The sequence below is a fragment of the Hippopotamus amphibius genome, chromosome 7, assembly GCF_030028045.1.
Source record: "Hippopotamus amphibius kiboko isolate mHipAmp2 chromosome 7, mHipAmp2.hap2, whole genome shotgun sequence".
In the NCBI taxonomy this organism is placed as follows: Eukaryota; Metazoa; Chordata; class Mammalia; order Artiodactyla; family Hippopotamidae; genus Hippopotamus; species Hippopotamus amphibius.
The window spans coordinates 47,236,290-47,260,298 of NC_080192.1; the positions used below are offsets into that span (position 1 = coordinate 47,236,290).

Genomic DNA, 24,009 nt, shown 5'->3' on the forward strand with positions numbered 1-24,009 from the left:
ATATACATACACATTCATAAAATTTTTCATTAACTTTTTAAAATTTACAACAAAACTATTAGTTACAATTCCTCATTTTCCTTTTCCGGAAAATTCTCTCATGTGGAACACCTTAGCTCCTGACACTATGAGATAATACTTATTGGCCTCCGTTCTTTATGCGCAACAGAATCTGGTTTTTACTATGTCATTAATCAGAAAATATTTTGTAGGACTATTTTCTTTCTAAATTGCACATTTAATTTGTTACTAGATGCACACACTGCCTATCATACAATGAAACTATCATATCTATTCTAAAATAAAAATCAAGGTGATCACTTAACTATCGAGACACATTACCCTGGGACCTCCCTGGTGGCCCAGTGGGTTAAGACTCCATGCTCCCAATGCAGGAGGCCTGGGTTCAATCCCTGGTAGGGGAACTGGGTCTCACACGCATGCCGCAACTAACGATCCCACATCCCGCAACGAAGATCTTGTGTGCTGCAACTAAGATTCGGCACAGTCTAAATAAACAAATTAATTAAAAAAAATACATTACCCAGGAAATGTGGCCCTGCTATACTAATGTCCTTAGTTATTTGGAGAAAGTGAAGATTCCTTGAAAAAAATTATCCCCACCGACTAAAAAAACACGGTATTTAAATAATTTACTGCTTTACACACAGCAGAGAGTCAACGGATTTGTGATTTAAAGTTTCCCAAAGGCCTAGAAACATTATGCTAGTCTTCTAAATACTTCCGTCCTTGGAATTTTCAGCATAAATTAACACTTAAAAAAAAAATCTCCCTCACAATCTCAAGTTATTGCACTAATGATTAAGAATGATGAAGGAAAGAAGAGGGAAGGGGAGGACACACTCTTCTATGATACCAATTATAAATAATACAACCTTCACCTATGGTGTTTGCTGTTTTGCTTTGCATTTTAACAAAATGGAAGTGCACAGCACATGGAGTATGTATTATTTCTTGAAACTTTATCATATACACCTCTCTCCCTATAGTTAGTGTTTGTCTCTCTCTCTCTCTCCTTCCCTTCCTTCTCTTGCACACAGTATGAGTAACTGTTACTTTTTTTAAATTTTTGTTTTGTATACAGACATGCTACTCACATTCTGGCCATGACTATAAAATATATTTCTTAGTTAAAAAAAAAAGACATCTTAACATATGAGTCTATGGAGAATATTAAGGTAAATATTTCCTGGGTTAGTTTTCTCCCATGTCTTCAACATTATACATAATGAAGAGATATATACAAATCTAAATATCACAGAGCCTGTGGCTTTACTGTTTCTCATGAATTTTAATACAACATGCAAGAAAATATTCACTATGGAGGGGAGCTTGGTATTAAAGCAGATTTACTTTGACTCTATTCCAGGGAGTTGAGTTACTTGAATACCAAAAGACTTCAGTACTTTATAATCTCTTCTTGAAGATGCTGTAATGTGTATGTGCCCCCAAAACTGTTACCCAACTGTATTAACTTCCTCAAAAGTGGAAACAATTTTTACAAAGCTCACTTTAGTCCTTTTATTTTCTAGAGGATAATCAATAATTTCAAAAATAGAAGTCAACCTAGAAAAGTTACATTTTTTCCCTAAATTCCTCCTTTACCTGCTAGGAGGAAAACGCTATCTTCATTCTTTAGTAGTTCTGGTAGACTCTAAATATTTTTCAGCAATGTAATAGATACAATTTTTTCCCACAATCAAACTCTAATTTCCTATGGTGGGCACTGCACAAAAGACAATGAAAGAAAGAATGACCAATGCCTGCGATCAGTTTCCAGCAAAATGAAAAGCAGAAGTCATGTCTCACAAGAGAACCAATAAATCCATATCACAAAGCAATCAATAAAAGCTATACCTGTTTTCTCTGAACTATAACTATGAAATATTGTTTCTCCTAAAATCCACAAAACTTTCAGTTATAGCCATCAGATAATTCAAAGGAATTCAGTGGCCCTCTGTAACTTGGTCCTCCTTCATTATACATAAAGAATTTGCTTATTATCTATATTTAAATGGCACGTAGGGACTTGCTTCATGGTGCAGTGGTTAAGAATCCTCCTGCCAATACACGGGACACGGGTTTGAGCCCTGGTCCAGGAAGATCCCACATGCTGCGGAGGAACTAATTAAGCCCATGCGCCACAACTTATGAGCCTGCACTCTAGAGCCCACGAGCCACAACTACTTAGACTGAGTGCCACAACTACTGAAGCCTATGAGCCTAGCGCTCGTGCTCCGCAACAAGAGAAGCCACCTCACTGAGAAGCCTGAGAAGCCCACGCACTGCAACAAAGAGTAGCCCCCACTTGCCGCAACTAGAGAAAACCTGCACACAGCAATGAAATAAATTAATTTTTTAAAAAAGAATAAATGGCATGTAGAAGGAAAAAAATGGTAAGAAGGAGAGCGAGAAAGACAGACCTCATAAACTGGCCATATTAGAAATAACAACAGATTTTGAGACTAGAGGGAAAAAAACTGTGAAAGCATTTTATATTTTATAGATGAAGAAACCTGAAGAAGCATATGAGCAAGGAAAGAACTAAAGTTCATATTATAAATGGTATTTTACCCTAGAATTACCAATTCCAACAAATCTAAAATAGGTGTTTCAGCTTAATACATATCTAGCATATGTAATCAGAACAGATCACAATGTTGAAGAGTTTAAATGAATGCATGAATTCTGAGTACAGTATATAGGATAAGGGAAATTAGAAATGGCCTATGTATCCTTAAGGGATGACAAAATTCCAGTAAGTAACCTGATTCCTCAGTGCTGCTCTTTAGGACAATCTATGCCGGATGGATCACTACTCAGGCCCAGTGTGGCATTTCTTACTTTGGTGACTAATTAAATGCACCATTAGCTAATGTTCATAAAGATAAGAAACTGTGTATATGCCAACATCCTGTTTTCAACCTGGTAGCTTAATAAAAGGACTACTGCCCATTTGAAGGTTGCTGGTCCACTAAACCAGTTCATAAAAGAGGAATAAATCTCAAAGTAAAGTAGTGGAATAGCAGAGTATATACATAAAATATCAATTGTATTTATACAAAAACCGATTGTATACAGCCTCCATTGGACCCAAAACAAAAAAATTCAAAGAGAAGTAAGAGTTCTCAAATGTAAATTTATATTCTAGGAAAGATCAGATTAAGGACAAAAAGCAGCGTATACTAAATATTAAAAATGTAATACTTAAAGAGAACAAAAATTACTTTTAATTTCATGGACATTTACCTTACATTATTTCTCTAGCACCCAACTCACATTTAGACTGTCTACAAGAGTATGTGTGTGGAAGGGCGCTTGATCTACTCAATTTCACAAAAATTACAGCCTCCCATTTAGTCCCAAAGGTACAAGTGAACAAAATAACATTATAATAAAGTACTGTTTTGGTAGCATAGAAAAATCTGCAGAACAGACAGACTTGTACTAAAGGAATAATTAACAAGAGTTGTGGTTCATGAAGAAATACTCTAGCTTGGGTGACATCATGGTAACTCCAAGAGTCTTTCTGTATGATCTTCCCCCCAAACCAAGTTGAATATGTCCCAAGTTAAATAACAGCTCCTGTTTATTTACTCCTAGATATTACGCTTCTTTTTTTTAGCTTTAAAGTAGAAGTACATAAGTCACTTTAAAATGCAAACTGGTACAAAGGTTTAAAACTTATTATTTAAAGAAAGCATTGATGCTAACTTAAAAACAAACAAACAAAAAGGCCTCAATGACTTTCCTAAAGCAGAGGAGTTTCATTGTTTTTCAACCTACCAATACAAATAAAGGATGTAAAGGATGATGCTTGTAGAATAACATGTGTGTCCCCCATTCCTTCCATATATATTTGTCTCTGTCTCTCCCTCTCCCTCTTCCAGGGTCGTGTGCGAGCGCGTGCATGATGTATCTTCTTCCTCCCTGCCTCAATCTTGGTCACTCTATGTCCCCTCTCCTTCTTGCTGACCTCTCTTACACTCAATAACTGGCTTCCAAACACTGATGCTCAGAAAGAAAGCATTTTATCAGATTGTAGCCTGTGGCAAAGTGAATTTGAAAAATAGCCACAAAATGAAAAAAAGAAAAAAAAAATCATTCAATTAGCTGAAAACAGATAAAATTAAACCCACAAATTTTCATTTCCTTTAAAATGCCTAAATACATAGACATATCATACATATGACTTTAATAAACTTAGCAGAGTTAATCTAACAGATTTATTTACAGGATTTTGAGCTAAATACATCAGAAGAAGGGGTATTAAGAGTTAGTTTAATACAGCAGTTATGAGCACAGGCTTTAGAATCAGCTTTGAGTTTGTGTCCCAGTTCTACTGTATGACCTTGGGCAGGTTACTTACTCTCTGAGCCTATTGCCTCATTTCTAATGTTGTGAGCTTGGCCTGTGGTAATGCCTGTAAGACAATTTGCATGGTACCAAGCACACAGTGAGGGCTCAGCACACATTACATCTAAAACAGGCAGTCAACATTTACCACTCTTTTTGTCTGCCTAGCATCTGAACTTCCCTTCTTAAGTTTGGGAACTTTCCCACCTTATGTTTTCAGGAGGTCAAAGAGTTTTCCACATCTTAAATTTAAGAACTTCACACCATCTTATGATTTCAAAAGGTGAGACACTTTTCCACATGTCCTATACAGCCAGGACATGGGCTCTGCCAAACACACATGCTCAGCCCAGAGTAGAAATATGCAACTAATGAGCAGGACAAGAAGAGACCAAGAGGAACTCTCTCTCACACTACTGGTGGAGCAACTGCAGGAAGGTCAAGTCTGGGGCAGAGGTGGCAGCACTTAGAGTCAACCAGTGTCACTGGGGCAGGCTGTGGCGTCTGTCAGTCTGTCTCTACATGGTACTGGCAACCTCATGGGAATCGCTGTGCAATGTGATTTCGGGCATTGTTTGTGGCTGCTTAGCCCTGAATCTGGTTCTCTAACTCTCAAAACAATTTGATGAGCCACTGAGCTCTATCCAATATCCTTTTAAAAATACATGATATGCTTTAATTGGTTTTTACTGCCACCAAGAATTCTGACTGAAATAATCAGGTAGGGACAACATCCATTCTCACCTGCCCCAAACCCACAGGGGAAAAAAAGACTGTTTTTAATCTGTCAAAGAAATACAAAAAGTAACATTCACTTTCAACCAGTGGATTTATCCTGTGAGGTCTTGGAAATCTTACTTTTAAAAATTCTGGGTAACAATTTTCCTAATTTAGAATATGAGACATGCCTAATCAATTTTAGATTTATTTCAAAGGAACACAGTCAAGGAGAGGTGAAGACACAGGAAAATACCTATATGCAAGGAGTAAGTATCATTAAGGTAACAAATTATCCCAACATGCCTGAAATCACCCCCACTGTAGTCCCAACAGCTTTCTTCCCAGCAGGAGCTTTTCACTTGGGGCTCTATAACCAAGGAGTCCTTCCTCCTCTTAAGGGTTATTTTAAGGTCAAAATTCTTAACATTATTATCAAAAGGCCTTAAATATTCCTATTTTGTTTTAACAAATAACTCAGTAAAATATCTGTATAACAAAACCATTCAATTCTCTGTTAGGACAGTGCAGAGCAAGTCAGTGCCTGATTGCGAAAGGCTGATTCTTCAGTATGTAAAATATACTCCTCTCCCTTTGCCAGATTTCTCTGCATGGCCATGTAATGCTTTTATCCACTGTTTAGAATGCTGAAAAGCTCAAATCTGTTAATTTTATTACTTGACAATATAAATGTAATATAAGGTTTGTGGGGAGTATGCAAATGGGGGGCTAAATATGTTTTTTTTTTTTAATCTCAGGAACCAGTTACCATATAGAGTTGAATGTTTTAATGAAGAAAAGAGCAATCTAAACAAAAGCGTGATCTTTAAAAAAGTGATAGTCTTTTCAGATTAAAATTTAGAAAAAAAGAATCAAGCATTTAGAAATGTATACTGACATCTAATCTATACCTATCATATTAAAAACTCAGTAGAAATAAGCTGAATTTTGACAGAGATTTGTGAAAGAAAAAAAAAGGCCACTGAATTTTAGGGCTAAGCACAATAATACATTAGAGCTATGTTATAGGACAGAAGCTGTTGAGACCTTGAGAGCTAAGCAACTTACCCAGGAGCCTATCTTCTGATTCCCAGCTGAGTGATATCATTAAAATAGCTTCGGTTTCTCCTTCAAACAGAGTCAAAATAAAGTTGATTGCACACCATATGGTATTAATTCCTGGATTTAAAATAATAAAAAAATACTAAATCTAAGTCAAGTAATTTCAAAACTCAACTGTTAATACTCTTTTTAATATAAAGTTCTGATTTATGATAATTTATAAATACTGTGGACTTAATCAATGTAAAAAAAATCATCAAGAAAAGTAAAAATTTTTCATAGTATTCGTAACTCCCAAGATGTGTAAAATCATTTTTGCCTATGTGCTGAGGGCTATTTCATTAATCACCAGTTATAATTTATTGGTTATTTCCTGGATGCTGTCAAAACATAACATACTAAACACCGCAAATTTAAATTTATGCCATTTAACAATAAAAAAAAAAGTGTTTTTTTTTCTGGTCATAATCTATCTGTCCTAAAAAGGACACCATAATCCCTTATGGAAAAGTTCCTTTGTATTTGGTTACCTTATATTAAACATAGCAGCTTTGTACTCAGGAGAGTAAGAAGAAAAGTTCACACAAAATCAAACTCTTCTTTACATAAGGCATGTTCAGGTCAGCCCAACAAACTACCTATATTTACATTCCATGAGAGGCCTAGGAGAAGCAAGGCTAAAGAAGAACTAAGGCTAGCTCTGGATTCCTACCCTGTTATGAAGAGGAACTTATGCTATGAAACAACAGTTAACAGCCAAAACATTCAAAAAAAAAAGAAAAAGAAAAGAAAGAAAACAAAGGAAGCTAACAGACTCCCCATCAAAATAAGATGTAAGAATAAAAAGTACATGATACCCAAAAGAGAACAGGGAGAGAATATGTATATAAAGAGAGAGACAAGGTTTACAGCAAAAAATGGCAAACCCAAGGCACGTGTACTGCTATTTCCCCTTCTTCAAAACTGGCCAACACAGGTAACAGATGACAGCCCTGCAGAGGTTGGCAAAAGCCTCAGAAACCTCTAGATGGCTATTACAAAGCAATGGGAGTTATCAGACCAAGCAAAATATTGCCATTCCTTGTTTAGATTGACTGCAGGACGGTTATGGAGAAAAATTATTAAATAGGGAAGGAGTGTAAGGAAAAAGAACAGTAAGAGCCAGAAATATTTACTGACCTATTTATTTTATTTTTAAGGTTACATATACTGCTTTATTTAGTCCTCACAACAAACTTCAAACTACTAATATTATGCCCACCATATAGACAGGAAAAAAACTGAGGTTTACAGAATTTTAAATAACCAACTTGCCACAGTCATACATTCAATCAGTGGTGGTACTGGGGTTCTAACATGGACCTAAGCACTTTATCACGCCTTTTAATGGACTGGGCAATCCAAATGACCTAACCCTCTATCCACCCTCCCATGTAAATCCACCAGAACAGATTTTTAAAAATAAAAGTTCCATTATTTAAGTGACAGCATGTTTCTAATTGAAAGTCTGGAAAATACAATGGATGCACCAAAAGTCATATTTTTTATTGCTTTTATAATTAATATTTTAATGAACACCTTGTACATAAATCTGTGCACATTTTTATTCTATTTATAAAGTATTAAAAATGGAATTCTGGGTCAGTGTGAATATATTCTGCCAGAACACGTGATTTTAATATTACTGAACTGATGAAGAGATATGGTTCCTTAAGAAAAACAACTATGCCTTATTCTCCCTTTATCCACAATGCCTAGGCACATGAACAAGCATTCTCACGACTGCTGAATGAATGGAAGAGGTTCCTCTCTCCTTAGCACAAAGTCTCTGAAGTAAGAAATAAACAGAGCAGGCTCCCAAATTAGAAGACAACAGTTATGCCAAGTATCGAATTGATTAGTGGGCTACATAAAACTCTTCTTAGGGAGAGAAGAACATGAACATTAACAAATATATTTCTATGTGTTTAAAAGACTTTGGATATCTTACAGTAAATTTAAAAAATATAGTATTTTATTAGGCATATAACACTCTGAAGACATTATTTCTCCCAGTTTATTATCTGTACGCCTTAATCTGCTATTGTCCATGGAAGTCATTTCAGAACATGTCCAACACAGAAAATTCAGAGAGCTAAATATTTTAATAGTAACCAGATTTGTTATTTTACTTTGATTTTCCATCAAAAACCATCATCTATTTTCATCAAGTTCTAATGATATTATAGCAGGCAACATACCCATCAAGATGAAAAAGACCGACTACAAAACAATGTGCCAGTAGGCACTGATCTAGCACTTCAGATATATTAATTTAATCTTTACAACACTACATGATACTACTATTATTATTATGTTTATTTTATAGGTAAAGAAACTGAAACAGAGAGAGATTAGAAACTTGCTTGTTGGGGACCTCCCTGGCGGTCCAGTGGTTAAGTCTCTGTGCTTCCACTGCAGTGGGCATGGGTTTGATCCCTGGTCAGGAACTAAGATCCTGCGTGCCGTACAAGTGCGACCAAAGAAAGAAAGAAAGAAACTTGCCTGCTTTTTTGAACCTCAGTATTCTGGCCACACTTCTAATCACTACACAGAACTGACTCCCAGCAACAAGCAAAAAGCACTGAACGGCTTTCCGTGGACACTGGTGATGCAGAGCACAACGACAGTACGCGCTTCCCAGAAAACAGGAAATTCGACCAATCCAGGTAGATTGTTTATTCACTAGGTAAATAATTTTTTATTATTTATTGTGGATTAAAAACTGTATCGAAATGTGGGAGTATTCTCCAAACCTTGAGAAATACTAGGTCTAAGAAAGATGGAGACAGATCAACATAAGGTAGATATCTAGTGTAAATAGACAGATCTAACCTAGTTAGTATAACATAGGGACTTCCTTGGTGGCACAGTGGATAGGACTCCATGCTCCCAATGCAGGGGGCCCAGGTATGAACGCCTGGCCAGGGAACTAGATCCCACACGCATGGCACAACTAAGAGTTCACATGCCACAACTAAGGAGCCCAAGACACGGCGCAATTAAATAAATAAATAAATATTTTTTTTAAAATAAAATAGAATTATTACAAGTGTCACGGCACAGAAGGAGTAATTAACTCTGCCTAGGGCACTCAGAGAAGTTGCACAGAGGAGGAAATATCTCAACTACACCTTGAATAACAGACTTTTATAGAAATTTGTAGGTAAGAGTCTGTCTCCCAAAATAACTCCCCACAGAAGGAAGGGCCAGGTTCTCACTGCCATGAAAACTGCTGCAGTAGCACAGAACATGTCTCAGCACAGCGGAACTATCTTAGGTTTGCTGGAGGAGAGTATGGGGTTGCAACAGGTCTGAGTGACCAAACCCCTGTCAACACAATGGGAACCAGCGAAGAAGGAGCCTATCTATTAAGCTTAATTTTATAACCAATATAGCTACAAACTGCCTTTGTTTGACATACCTGTATTTAAAATTCCTAATTTTAGAAAAACCTAAATTTTAAAACTAATAATAAAGAATGGAAGGGAGCGGGGAGCAGACCTTCAGTTAAGCATGTCTGGCCTTTCCTTCGTGAAATCTCACCTTAAAAAGTTAAAGTTTTTAGAAGTATAAAATCCATAAGTATAAGAGAATGGGGAAAGATACACCAGCAAATAAGTCAACAATATTTTGGAAGCTAGAAATGGAAAAAAAAAAAAAAAGAGGTAACTAAACTAACTAAACCAAGAAAGCTGAAACCTAGACCTGAAAGGAAGAAGCCATCAAGCTGATAAACACAGAAAACAGAATAATGATTGCCAGGGGCTGGGGGGCACTGGGGGTGGGGTGGGGAGGAGGGATGAGCAGTTACTGTTTAATAGGTACAGAGTTGCAGCTGAGGATGATATAAAAGTTCTGGAGAATGAAGGACAGTGGTAATGGTTACACAACAATGTGAATACACTTAATACCACTGAATTGTACACTTTAAAATGGTTACAGTGGTAAATTTTGTATATTTTATGTTATGCATATTTTACCACATCACCACAATTTAAAAAAAAAGCAGCAGCAAGATGACTCAGGCTGGAGAGACTCAGGTATTGGAAGCCTGATGAAGACAAAAATGTTGGGTGCGGCTGGAAAACAGCTGACTGGTTGAAAGTTCATTTAAGTGGCCTCACCCCAAAACCAATCTTCTCCCCATCCCTGGAGAGGGTGGACCATGGCCCCTGATCTTTGGAACACAGATCAAAACTGAAATCAAGACAAAATGATTACTGAAAAACAGGAGAATTATTTGAAAGTCTGCATTCTAAATAGGAGGCAGAAGGCTGTCTCCAAGAAGAAAAAGGAACTGACAGATTATCTGTTGTGTCCAACCATATTATATTTTATATTTGTCAGAGAACTGCAAATGAATTAATAGGCACAAAGTACATAAAATTTCAAACTCAGATAATTATTTGAGAAAACATTAAGTTGGATAAGGAAATATGATTATAGTGAATTCCATGACACAGCTGTGAAAAATAATTGCATAGTCATACGAATTTAAATACTAAATAAAGAATTTACCCCCAAACCTGATATCCTATAAAAGGAAGATGAGAGAAAGGGAAATATATAGAAATGTTTGCAGGCGGCAGAGAGATTAAGATGACTAATCCTTATTTTTCTTAGAAGGAAGTGAGTAGCTACTGTCTAAAATGAAAAGCCAACAAAATGTAGGACTCAAAAATAAAGGCACATCAGAACAAATAGCTGAAAGAATTGAAATTGCCCTAAAGGCTGGGAATTGCATATGAGATTAGAAGAGATGTTGCCCTGCTATTTTTATAAGTCTTGAATATTATTTGATTTTTAAAACTACAGATGTACAAATATCACTTTAATTTTAAAATAAATATCGGGTTGGCCAAAAGGTTTGTTCATTTTTTTTCCATAGATGGCTCTAGTAGCACTTAGTTGGCCTTAACTTCATTCAAAACAATTTTGCTAGACTGTATGTGACAGCTGTCATATCAGTATGCATTTAAAAAAAAGACAACAAAATTGCTGAATTTTTGCGTAGCCATTTTAATATTGAAGATGGGAGAAAAAAAGCAACATTTTCAGCATATTATGCTTTATTATTTCAAGAAAGGTAAAAACACAACTGAAATGCACAAAAAGATTTGTGCAGTGTATGGAGATGGTGCTGTGACTGATTGAACATGTCAAAAGTGGTTTGCCAAGTTTCGTGCTAGAGATTTCTGACTGGATGATGCTCCATAGTCGGGTAGACCAGCTGAAGTCGATAGCGATCAAACTGAGACACTGAGAACAATTAACATTATGCCATGCGGGAGATAGCTGACATACTCAAAATATCCAAATCAAGCGCTGAAAATCATTTGCACCAGCCTGATTATGTTAATCACCTTGATGTTTGGGTTCCACATAAGTTAAGCAGGGAAAAAAACCTTCTTGACTGTATTTCTACCTGTGATTCTCTACTTAAACATAACAAAAATGTTCCGTTTTTAAAACAAATTGTGACAGGCGATGAAAAGTAGATACTGTACAATGATGTGGAGCAGAAGAGATCATGGGGCAAGCTAAATGAACCACCACCAACCACACCAAAGGCTGGTCTTCATCCAAAAAAGGTGATGTTGTGTATATGGTGGAATTGGAAGGGAGCTTCTTCCAGAAAACCAAACGATTAATTCCAACAAGTCCTGTCCCAATTAGACCAACTGAAAGTGGAACTCGACGAAAAGTGTCCGAAATTAGTCAACAGAAAATGCATAAGCTTCCATCAGGATAATGCAAGACTGCATGTTTCTTTGATGACCAGGCAAAAATTGTTACAGCTTGGCTGGGAAGTTCTGATTCACCCGTCATATTCACCAGACATTACACTTTCGGATTTCCATGTCTTTACAAAATTCTCTTAATGGAAAAAATTTCAATTCCCTGGAAGACTATAAAAGGCACCTGGAACAGTTATTTGCTCAAAAAGATAAAAAGTTTTGAAAGATGGAATTATGAAATTGCAATGTAGTGAAAGGTACAGAAGGTAGTGGAACAAAAGGGTGAATATGTTGTTTGATAAAGTTCTTGGTGAAAATGAAAAATGTGTCTTTACTTAAAAACCAAAGGCACTTTTTGGCCAACCCAATAAAAATTTAATTTACAGAGGCAAAACAGAAAATTGTCATGATGTTAAAAAGATCTAAAACTGTCTAAATTGAGTATACACCATTTTTTCCCAAACTATTGTGTTAGCTTTCTGTAATTCTTAGGATTTTTAGTAGTATTGAGGTCAACATGCTACTTGCTGCTCAGTCCTTCAGTGCTGCTGGGCATCACCAAAATGAGGCTCCAGTGGAGGAAATGGTGCTGGAAATGTTGCCCCGACCAGCATGCTAACCTGCCAGCCAAGCATGCAGTGGTGCAGGAAAACCCAGTGGTGTAGGATGCCCAGGATGATCAGCTGGAAGAGCAGGAGAAGGAGAACAAAGAGGAAGACAACACAGGCGGGGAAGATGCAGCTGATGCCACGTGAACTGAAATGCTTCAGAATGGGCCCGAGCTACAAAGAGTTTCTGTGGGAAAGAATGCTAGGACTTGATGGATCACTACTGTTTCTAGAACATGTCATCTGAAGGGTGTCTTTAGACACACTATTCATTCTTATTTTTGCATTGTGCCCTTACCACATTGGTCATTTCTCCCTTTTCTTTTGGGATTTGAAGAACATGTCCAAGCATGTCATTTTGAAGGCGAATCACAACCATAGTTGGGTAGTTGGGTATATACCGCTAGCAATAACACTGATAATTTATCATGGCTTGGCAACTCTTACTAAATTTCATAGGTCTTGTCGCTTGCTGGGAGTGTGCTATATTGTTGTTAAGGTCTCTTTGTTAGTGGTGGTAGAAATGAGTGTTCCCTCTCATTTGTGGCTGGTGGCTGGATATCTGTTCCCTGGAAAGGTTTGATGCTACTCTGAAAGATCGTGTTTCTGCATTAAGTAGTGGGAATGGTGTCTGTTTTCTACTTTGCCTCCTTCATTCTGTTGCTGAGACAGGTACTTCAACCTGGTATATTCTGGTTTCTAACAAATTTGAATGATCCAGATTTTAATCCAGTACAAGAAATGAGTCACTTGACTATAAGCACCTCCCAAGATCTGTCAGTGATTGCCTTTGGCTCCATTGTCCACCTGGTGCTTTGGCTACCTATTTGCATAATTAGGAGTCTGCGGCCTAATTTTCTTCCATACAGTGTCATGCTCTACAGTGATGCTCCAGTGACTGAACTGTCCCTGGAGCTGCTTCTGCTTCAGGTAATCTTACCGGCGTTACTTGAACAGGGATACACGCGGCAGTGGCTAAAGGGGCTTGTTCGGACAGGGACTATTACTATAAACTGGCTGGATCTTCATTCCTATTTGTTGGAAGACCAGGAAGAAAATGAGAACAATGTAAACCAACCAGTGAACAATAACCAGCATGCCTGTAATAGTGTTACTTCTGTGGCGGGGGAAGCCCACAAGCCATACTTCAGCAAGGAGGACCTGCTGGCTTTCAGCCTCACAGTCGGCTTTTAATTTTTCCACTCAGGATGTTTTTGTCGGTTACCTTCATGTGCAATAACCTTACTGACTGCCAGCCTCTCCTGCCTTACTCTACCAGTATTTGCCGGCCGTCGGTTAATGTCATTTTGGACGGGGACTGCCAAAATCCATGAGCTCTACACAGCTGCTTATGATTTCTACATTTGCTGGCTAACTGTAAAGGTGGTGACAGTGCTGGTGACACGGATGCCACAGGGATGCAGAGTGATCTTCAGAAGACTGAAGGGTGGCCCCACACAATAATGAAGACTTTGATAGCTGCAGTGCTGCTGGCTGGAGTCTTCATGCTGCTTCTGTGGCTCCTGTTTGAGCTGGTTATTGTTGTTCCCCAAGGGTTCCCTTGGATCAAACTCCTCTTTTTTTGCCATCACAGGACTGGGCACCTGGAATCCTGCATGTCAAATCACTGCAGCTGTAACACTGATGGGTCCTCACTGGTGGTTGAAAACTGTAAATTGAGCAGGTTTAAGCAAATGGCATCCAGAACACTGACCTTCACTATATCATTCGGAAACTGGAAGCACCAGTGATCTCTGTGCTCTTGCTTTCCTCATGTGTACCTTACATCATTGCATATGGCATGCTTCCTTTACTAGGTGCTACTGCAGAAATGCAAAACTTGGTCCACTGGCAGATTTATCCATTTTTATTGACGTTTGTGGTACTGATGGGAATCTTGTCCTTTCAGATCTGCCAGTTTAAGTGCCTTTATGAACATATAAAAAATGACAAGTACCTTGTGGGCCAATGCCTTGTAAACTATGAATGGAAATCTGGCAAACAAGGTACATCTCTGCCACCTCCACAGTCGTCCCAAGAATAAAGTGGTTGTATCAACTACCTTGACCTTCCCCTTGCCTTTATGTGTCCTTTTCTGCGGACGTCTCTCTTTGGAGATTTTTCCCAGTGATCTCTCAGCATTGCTGTTTTGTTTTGTTTTGGGGGTTTTTTTTTTAAATAACTTTTTTGGTTTATTTATGTATTTATTTACATATGTATGTATGTATGTATTTAATTTATTTTTGGCTGTGATGGGTCTTTGCTGCTGTGCGCTGGCTTTCTCTAGTTGTGGCAAGGGGGGCTACTCTTCGTTGTGGTGCATGGTGCATGGGCTTCTCATTGCGGTGGCATCTCTTGTTGTGGAGCACGGGCTCTAGGCACGTGGGCTTCAGTAGTTGTGGCTCAAGGGCTAGTTGCTCCACAGCATGTGGGATCTTTCCTGGCCAGGGATCAAACCCAGTATTGGCAGGCGGATTCTTAACCACTGCACCACCAGGCAAGTCCCTCTAAGCATTGTTTTTAAGTTAAATGTATTAGACTTGTGTTCTCAGCATTCAAAGAGCAGCAGTGCAAGGCTCTGCTATCCTTCCTGCATCTTCTGACATCATTGCTAGCTGAGGTCTGTATATGTGTAAACAGAAGTTCCTGGATACCCTAAATCCTTGGATTAAACAGAATGTGCACTGTACATCTTTAAACAAAATGTATATTAATTTCTTAAATCTAGTTGTCACTTTATGTAGAGAACAAATGTATGGACCCCAAGGGGGGAAGCGCAGGGGGGATGAATTGGGAGACTGGGATTGACATAGATACACTAATATGTATAAAATAGATAACTAATGAGAACTTGCTGTATAGCGCAGGGAACACTACTTCCCTTTGCTGTACAGCTGAAACTAACACAACACTGTAAAACAAGTATACCCCAATTAAAAAAAAATCTAGCTGTCACTTTAAAAAAAAAACACCCTTCTTATAGCACAATTCATGAATTGATACAGTATATAATTCACTGGAGAAATACTTTAGGTATGCAGCAATTCTAAAGCCTAACTGTTTAAAACAACTCTATAAACACAGTATTTTATTTATTCCTTTCCCCCTAAGAATATATATTTGGATATATTTATATAAAAGCTTATATTATTTGTAACTCTTGGATCAAATCCAAATTTTGACATTTCGAATGACTAACATTTCTAAGCACCAGTGATGGTAGAGCTGAACTTTAAATAAAGTCTGAGTGTCAAATGATACAAATGGACAAACTGAAAGGCTACTCATGGAAAAATATATAAAAGTACTAAATATGCAAAAGAAAACAGGAAACAACCTTATCTGCAAGAACTGTACAACTTGCAACTTTTTAAAAGTCACATTCTTGTGGGCACAAATTCACCAACTAAATATAATCTAATTAACATATTTCTTCTACACAGTGGAAACCAAGAACTTCATTCCAGAAAAAGAAAATAGTTCAAAGCACAAGGTTAAAACCATGGGCAACTACATCAAAATCTATCGAATTTTTTAAAAAATTAATAAAGTTCTTTTCATATAAAGATAAAAACTATGAGACTTGGTTTGCTCTCCCAGCAGTACTAACGGATTGTGCTGATCTACACCATATAGTTGCTCAATTTCATGTATCAACTACATAACAAATTTTCAAATACCTAAATAACTATCACAAAAGTTTAAGAGCATTAAAATCATATGTGCTATACTTTTTATGCTGCACACTCATATAATCAAACAAGAAATAGAGTCAGAGATAGAGCAACCAAAGAAAACCTTAAGTATTTGTCACTGGGTGCCCACATGTCAGAGAGCATAACAGGGAGAAATGCCTATGAGACGACTCCTGCACTCAAGGAGTTTAAGATTTAGCAGTGCAGGAGGAGAGGTAAGAAATGTGTGGTGGGGTTGCCAAGACCAAGACATGAAAATAATTTGTGAACAATATAAAACAACTAAATGACTGACTACTAAACTACCAAACATAAAGGATAAATTTAGAGAAGTGGAAGATAACAGTTGCCTCAAAAGAGGAAGTCGGCACTGAACTGGGTCTCAAAGAAGTAGAGAAGCATTTAAAGAAATAGAGGAGAGGGACTTTCCTGGTGGCGCAGTGGTTAAGAACCCGCCTGCCAATGCAGGCGACCCAGCTTCGAGCCCTGGTCTGGCAAGATCTCACATGCCGTGGATCAACGAAGCCCATGTGCCACAACAACTGAGCCTGCGCTCTAGAGCCTGCAAGCCACAACTACTGAGCCAAGTGCAGCAACTATTACAGCCTGAGCACCTAGAGCCTGTGCTCTGCAACAAGAAAAAGCCTCCGCAATGAAAAGCCCATGCACCACAATGAAGAGTAGCCCCCACTCACCACAGCTAGAGAAAGCCCACGCACAGCAATGAATACTCAGTGCAGCCAATAAATAAATTAATTAATTTTAAAAAAAGTAGAGGGTTGTCCCTCCTAATAAAAAAAAAAGAGGAGAAAGATCAATGTCTCTGTCTTTCTCTTGTTCTCTCAATTTTGCTGTATACTTAAAATTTTTTCATAATGAAATACTGGGGGCAAATGTATGCAAAGTCAAAAAAAAGGAAGTAATCTAAAAGATAATTGGCCCAGAAAAGGGAAAATAAATGAAGTAGTAAATGGAGGGAAAATTATCCACAAAGGAAACAAAAAAACAAAAAAACAACCAATGACCATATATATTGTGTATCAATAAATGTTCACATTATTTTGATTAGCCTCATTCCATTATTTGAGGGAAAATAAAAGCTTTATAATCCCATTTCCACAACAAGAGACTGACAAAACAAGTTTTAATAACAAAGCTACATAGGGACAGCTGAGATCTTCTGATTCCCAGTCCTATAATCTATCCGTTACTATACTACACACTATTTGATGTATTAAGTATTTTACATTAGACTTACTTCATTATCAACCTCAATTTCCTTAACCAAAAACATGAGGATGCTATAAAAAAAAAAGATGCCCATCTTAAAGTAAGTATACTATAATACACAGGTGCCAAATAGGTCTCAGTTAAGACCACAAAACTTTTACAACCAGAACCATGGCCTTTGCAGTAAATTGAGATATGTTACTATTCCAGTACTATTCCCCTAGCCAACAGGCCATCCTAATGGGAAGACATGGAGAAGGTACTGCCCAAGCAAAAAACTTCAGAACTGAAGTCACAGTTCCAAGGAATTCATATTCAGAACTTTCTCATTGTTTTACCTAAATTATTTTGATTGTATGCTGACAGCTACCTAAAGATTGAAAATCAAAGAAAATTAATATATCTAAATGAAATACTACAAAATAAAAACAATCATGAAATGCACAAGTTATTGTGCCATACAGTTATTAGTCACAAACTTACTATAAGTTTTCTCAGGAATTATAATATTACTTTTTACACCTAAACTAAAATTTTCCTTCTCTAAATTGATAAGATCATAGTAGTTTTTATACACCTACAAATGGTACCTATGTTTACTAGTGTACCCCAATCTAAATTAATATTCAGGGGCTTCCCTGGTAGCACAGTGGTTAAGAATCCACTTGCCAACGCAGAGGACATGGGTTCGAGCCTTGGTCCAGGAAGATCCCACGTGCCAAGGAGCAACTAAGCTCATGCGCCACAGCTACTGAGGCTGCACACTAGAGCCTGCAAGCCATACTATTGAGCCCACATGCATAACTACTGAAGCCCCTGCACCTAGAGCCCATGCTCTGCAACAAGAGAAACCACTGCAATGAGAAGCCCATGTATCACAAGGAAGAGTAGCCCCCGCTCTCCACAACTACAGAAAGCCTGTGCATAGTAATGAAGACTTACTGCAGCCAATTAATAAAAATAAGTAAATTTATTTAAAAAAAATAAAAATAAAAAATAATATTTATCACAAACTGAAAAACACTCATTGGTCCAGCACCTGAGAGTCCTGGTCCCTTACATTCACTCACTTCTTTCTCTTTTCCCACACCCAAAGGCAGAAGACTCTCATGCTCTCCTATTACACTCTCACCTAAAACCCCTGAGCAGTAGGTCAGGTGCTCCCTCCCCCTTCCATGGGGATCCACTACTGAATTAACTGATCCTACTTATTCAGTATAAAGAAAGGTATAACCAAGTTTTCTTTCAGTATTTTACCTGTGAGAGGAACAGGAAAAAGGAATTCTAAATGGAGGCACAAAAGAGCCAAAAACAGCTTGTGGCACCATAAGAAAGCAAGCAATGTACCGGAAGTGGAGGATCAGGGTCTTAAGCCCAGCGCTGCCATTTAACCATTTCTTAGCTGAGTGACCTCTTTCACTTAGCAATTCAGCCTGCCATGTCCAGCCTAGTAGAGTCTTTGATAATATCCGTGCTCTTAAACCACTCCACTAAGCAGCCACGTATTTGTGGATGGATCATTATTTCTACTTACCTTTCGATGTTATGTGCTCTTTAGCACATATCTTCCTGATTATGTCTTAGGTTAACATTTAATTATACGAGCCTATTACCAAGGAAGTAGATATCAAGAGCAAAACAGAAACTGGGATCAGTGTTTTATCAATACTATTCATAAAATCAGTAATGAAAAGTAACATTCACTCAAGTACTTCAGTAGCCATTCAGGAATTTATTTATTATTTTTAATTCTCTGCAAATGTATGAGTTCATACACACACAGAACATGGACTTTTATGTCTCAATGATTATAGATCACACTAGTTAAATATTCGACCAGCCAAACAGTATACTCTAATAGACTGGGTTAGACACCATTTAACTTTAGTTACATTTCATTGGTAACTGTAAAAAAGGCTATACAAATTTTTATAACTTACCAAAAATTAAATCATACAAGGTTTTACTGCTTCCACCACAAAGTTTTATCTAACAGCTGAATACAGTATTAACATTTATTAAGCAATCTCCTTAAATACATTTAATAGTTAACAGTATTAATATCTTATGAAAATTATTTCCACTGAAAAATACATATCAGTACTTTCCCAATTCATCAGCATAATTGTATCTGCAGTACTATTCTAAATTACTGGATAAACTAGAAAGAAGACTAAAAGTTAGTTAAATTTTTTGAAATATTTGGGATCAAACCAAATGTTATAGAACCCAAGTAAAACAACAAAATCAAATATATTCTTTGGGGATAGAGGACAAAAAACCAGACTTCTGAAAGTTTTATTAACATTAAAACAATAAACTAAATTTTGAAACAATTCCTAGAAGTGTTAATGCTGTAAGTGACTCTTCTCCATGAAGAGAAATTTATGTAAAATAAGCAGGTCTTAAAGGCCAACTCAAACTGAGCTAGAGTGAAAATAAAACACATCTGAAGATAACTTTACTGTCTCATAATTTTTTTAAGCACTAAGAGAAAATTTAAGCTTAAAGTAAAAACATTAATCAAAGTAAAGATGAAGATAAAAATAAGAGAAGAAAAACTAATGAAACATTTTTGGAACAGAAGAGGGAGGAGGATTCTAAGTAACCAAATATGAAAATAACAGGAAAAAAAAAAAAAAGATAACATGTGCAAAAATACTTTTGGAATCTGTACTGAAAATTAATCACACAGAGTCATTAATATAAAATATGAGGTCCCATCTACTGTACTAAAGCATGAAAAGTTTATATCACATTTTTCCATGCACACTCAATGAAGACTTTTCCTCCACTATAAACTCACAAAAGGTTTTTGTTGGTGCAATTTACTATGCTTATTCTCAGCCCTAGGATATTTCTGTACCCAATTTCAAATTGGAAATGGGATGCTATCTGTCCTCAAAATGTTGAGTTACTGGCAGAAACACAGCTCCAAGTCTAATAAGAACTTTTATGCTCCACTACAAGTCTTTTAAGTGGTATTCTTGTTTAGATGTAACTAAGACCACCTGTATATTTTAAAACATAAATAAAAACTTATGGGATACATTGCTCATTGACTGATATAATGCATCTGAGCTACCACAAGCCACAACTACTGAGCCCCTGTGCCACAACTACTGAAGCCCTCATGCCTAGAGCCTGTGCTCCACAAGAGAAGCCACTGCACTGAGAAGCTCATGCACTGCAACGAAAAGTAGCCCCCACTCACAACTAGAGAGAGCCCACACTCAGCAACGAAGACCCAACACAGTCAATAAGTAAATAAATAAATAAATAAATAAATAAATAAATAAATACAATTTTTAAGAAAAGAATATACTTATGTTGAAGCAGCAGCATGAGAAAATAATGCAATTTCTAACAGCATAAAATCAATACCAGCAGGTAAGTCCTAGACCATCAGGACCAAATTAATTAGACTGAGTATATTCAATGCATAGTTTTTGCTCTAAGTTTTCATCAGTTTGTACCAACTGATTTCTTTGCTCTGTAACATATTATCTAAAGATTCTAAACTCTACTTAGAAGGTATTTACTCAGCACTTATGAATGCCCTTTCTTATTAGTCACTTTTGCCCAAGAGTATATGTTCGGGTTGAGAGAGACAAATTAGGCAAAAAGCCCCTGCTCATCACTTTTCTTCACCTCCCCAGGAACATCTAAAAATGCCTAGGAGATTTAGTTCTCATATAGTTACGAGAGAATACTGAATGAAAACCTAGAATCAATAGGCTGGTGTGGGAGAACTTTCTCAGATGCTGTGAGGATCAAGTGCTGGGTCAGCACGTAAAAGATCCTGAGAGTAAGTGATTCCTTAAATTTTGTGCTCCAGGTGCCTCATTTTTATACCCAACTCCTGGCCCGGAGTTCAGCCAGGAATACTGCTAAACATCCTACAATGCATAGGACAGTCCCCCACAACAAAGAATAACCTGGCCCAAAATGTCAATAGTGCTAAAGTTAAGAAACCCTGGTATAAAAGAAAGAACACTAAGTTAGAATCCCACCTTTACAACTTATTATCTAAATGACCTTTCGCAAATTATGTAACTTCTCTAAGTTTCCTCATGTATAAAATGGATAGCATGCTCATGTTGAAGTATTTAGGACGATAAATTGATACAGAAACCTTCAGACACTTTACAAATGTTAGTTTACATTCTTCAGAATGAGTATGAAAATCAGAGGTAGAGCTCTGGACCTCTCAAAGATAACTTAAAAATATGAATGACACATGGTATTATAACATTTATTTTCTGAATCTCCTATCTGAATCTAATAACTGATTTATTTTCTGAATCTAAGCAACTTGAAGGCAGAGTTCTTACCTTACTGGACTTGGTATCCTCAGCCTCTTCAACAAAGTAAGCACTGAGTAATCATCTGTTAAATGGCCAACTGGGCAAATAAGCTCTAAGTATCTACCCACCATAACAAAGCAATCATCGCACTGCACAGTGTAGAATTACCAAAGAATGTAAGGAAACATAACTCTTGTCCTGGAGCAATTTTAAAACAGTAAGAGATAGCTAACAACAAAACAAACGTGTAGAGAGATTTAACACACAGTGGCACTCAAAAAAAGCTCATGGGTAAAATTCACATGAATCGCTGAGGTTACAAATGAATATAAGTGGGATGCACGAAAAAGTTAGAATTAAATAGATTTAATCAGGGAAAGTCCTATTCTTAATTAGTATAATCTTTCAGAGTACATGCTGCTAATATCTTCCAAAGGCAATTAAACAGAACACTTAAAGAACAAACATCAAAATGACAAGTGTGATCATTTGTCATTTTAGCAGTACTCAGCTGAATTTCATAATTCAGATGATGGTAATATTTTAACAGGTTCAAAGGCCATTTTCAGCAATTTTAAAAAACACACTAGATTTAAATGGAAGCTTATCAAATTCCTGACATCCACAATCCATCTTAATTATCTTAAATGTGAAACAAAATAAGACCAAAAAGGCTGATGTTCAAATGTCTGAATACCCTGCTGAAAAGGCTGAGCTCAAGCATATCCAAAGTGTGTTAGAAGCAACTTTTAAAATGCATAAATATAACAATTATTTTTAAACCAACAATTTTAGAAAAATAGCAGTTCCTATCTAAAGCTTATATAAATATAAGACACTGGGTTTGCAAATGTCAGCAGAGTTTTAAGATCCCTTTCTAAAGTAATAGTCTCCTGTTTTGCTTGGTATCTTAATTTGCCTTTAGTTTTAAAACTAAGTTTGCCAACACTATTCCTCTCAAAACCTCAGGAATTCCATTACTAGTTTTAAGCTAAATTAAAGGAAAATAGACCCATTCAACCCATGGCAGAAATATGCACAAAGTGTTTGTTGATGCTCATAAATAGACTGAGAAATTTAGACATGTCTGAAGGACAACGGCTGTATAGTCAACTCTGGTTTGCTTCACCACAGAACCGAATAGAAAGAGAATTATTGCTACCACTTCAAGTGAGACCAGCACAGATACCTTTAAACCAACGGAGATATAATAGAACATTCTCTTTAAATCAGAGCCTTTGTGTATGTTTTCACTTCAGGGAAAAATGATTAGAGTACCCTTAAAAAAAAATACACAGGGAGCCAAGATGTTACGAGCCTCTTCCCTAAAAACAATGCTTAAAATGCCCTCAACACTGCCCACCCACCCACTTGCCTCCGAAAAAATTTTAAAAAAATAGAAAGAAAAGAACAAGTTATAAATACCTGACATACAGATGGTTCTTTGTCTTATCACTGGAAATCTTCTTTTCTATTCTATTTCCCTATACTCAGACTCTATAAACCTTCCTGACAGTTACAGGTATTTTTGCTTTTATCTCTATCACCTCAATCAAATCATAATTCATCTCAACTCACCTGAATCCCAAGTATCAGAATTCCATGAATGGGACTAGTAAAAGAGGAAAGTACTGATACTTGAAAGAAAGGGAAAGAAAATCGCATCTTTCCCATTTCCCGGCTCCCTCCCTTTCCCTGTTTCAGCACTGCAGAGTGACAACAAATGGAAGGAATAAAAGCACCTTAAGCTCATTCTATTGCTTTTTCTCATTCTTTTACCCCTAACGCATTCACTGCTCCCCAAGCATCACCCTATCTAACCTCTACTTTCCTGTCCCAGGTAATGGAAGTCACAAACAAGGGCCTAGACTTTGGGTAGAACCAGTTCCCTAAGAGAGGAATGCTACAGGATGAATGAATTTTCACCAGTGTTATAAAGGGTGATTCAAATATATTGTGATATAATGGGTTACAACATTTTTTATTGCCTGACCTAGTAAGTTAAACACCATTTTTATGACTTATTGGAAAAACAGGCTCCTAATCCCAAATTACGTTTTTTTTTAACCCCCCATTTCCCCTACCTCGGGCCCTAAGCAACAATCTCTTTTAAACAATTCATTTACAAGAGGCTACCTATATAAAAGAGTCAAATTACAGTGACTGGTAGTAATTAAAACAACAGATTTTTGATAATGTAAGCAAGTGAATGCCAGTAGCTTGCGCAACATGA

At 36.9% G+C, this 24,009-nt stretch overlaps 1 protein-coding gene and 1 pseudogene across 7 annotated transcripts in view; one reads left to right on the forward strand and one right to left on the reverse strand.

The window, feature by feature from the left end:
- The window catches only part of FRS2 (fibroblast growth factor receptor substrate 2), a 116,823-nt gene that overhangs the window by 71,838 nt on the left and 20,976 nt on the right, over positions 1-24,009 (reverse strand). For 5 of the 7 annotated variants that reach the window (XR_009054559.1, XM_057740513.1, XM_057740516.1 and 2 more), the window contains exon 2: positions 6,163-6,273. The exons of the other annotated variants lie outside the window; for them this stretch is intronic. The gene's annotated coding sequence lies outside the window, so the exon portion shown is untranslated. The remainder of the gene's footprint in view (positions 1-6,162; positions 6,274-24,009) is intronic. 7 annotated transcript variants of the gene reach the window in all.
- On the forward strand, positions 12,454-14,588 carry LOC130857605 (E3 ubiquitin-protein ligase MARCHF6-like; annotated as a pseudogene).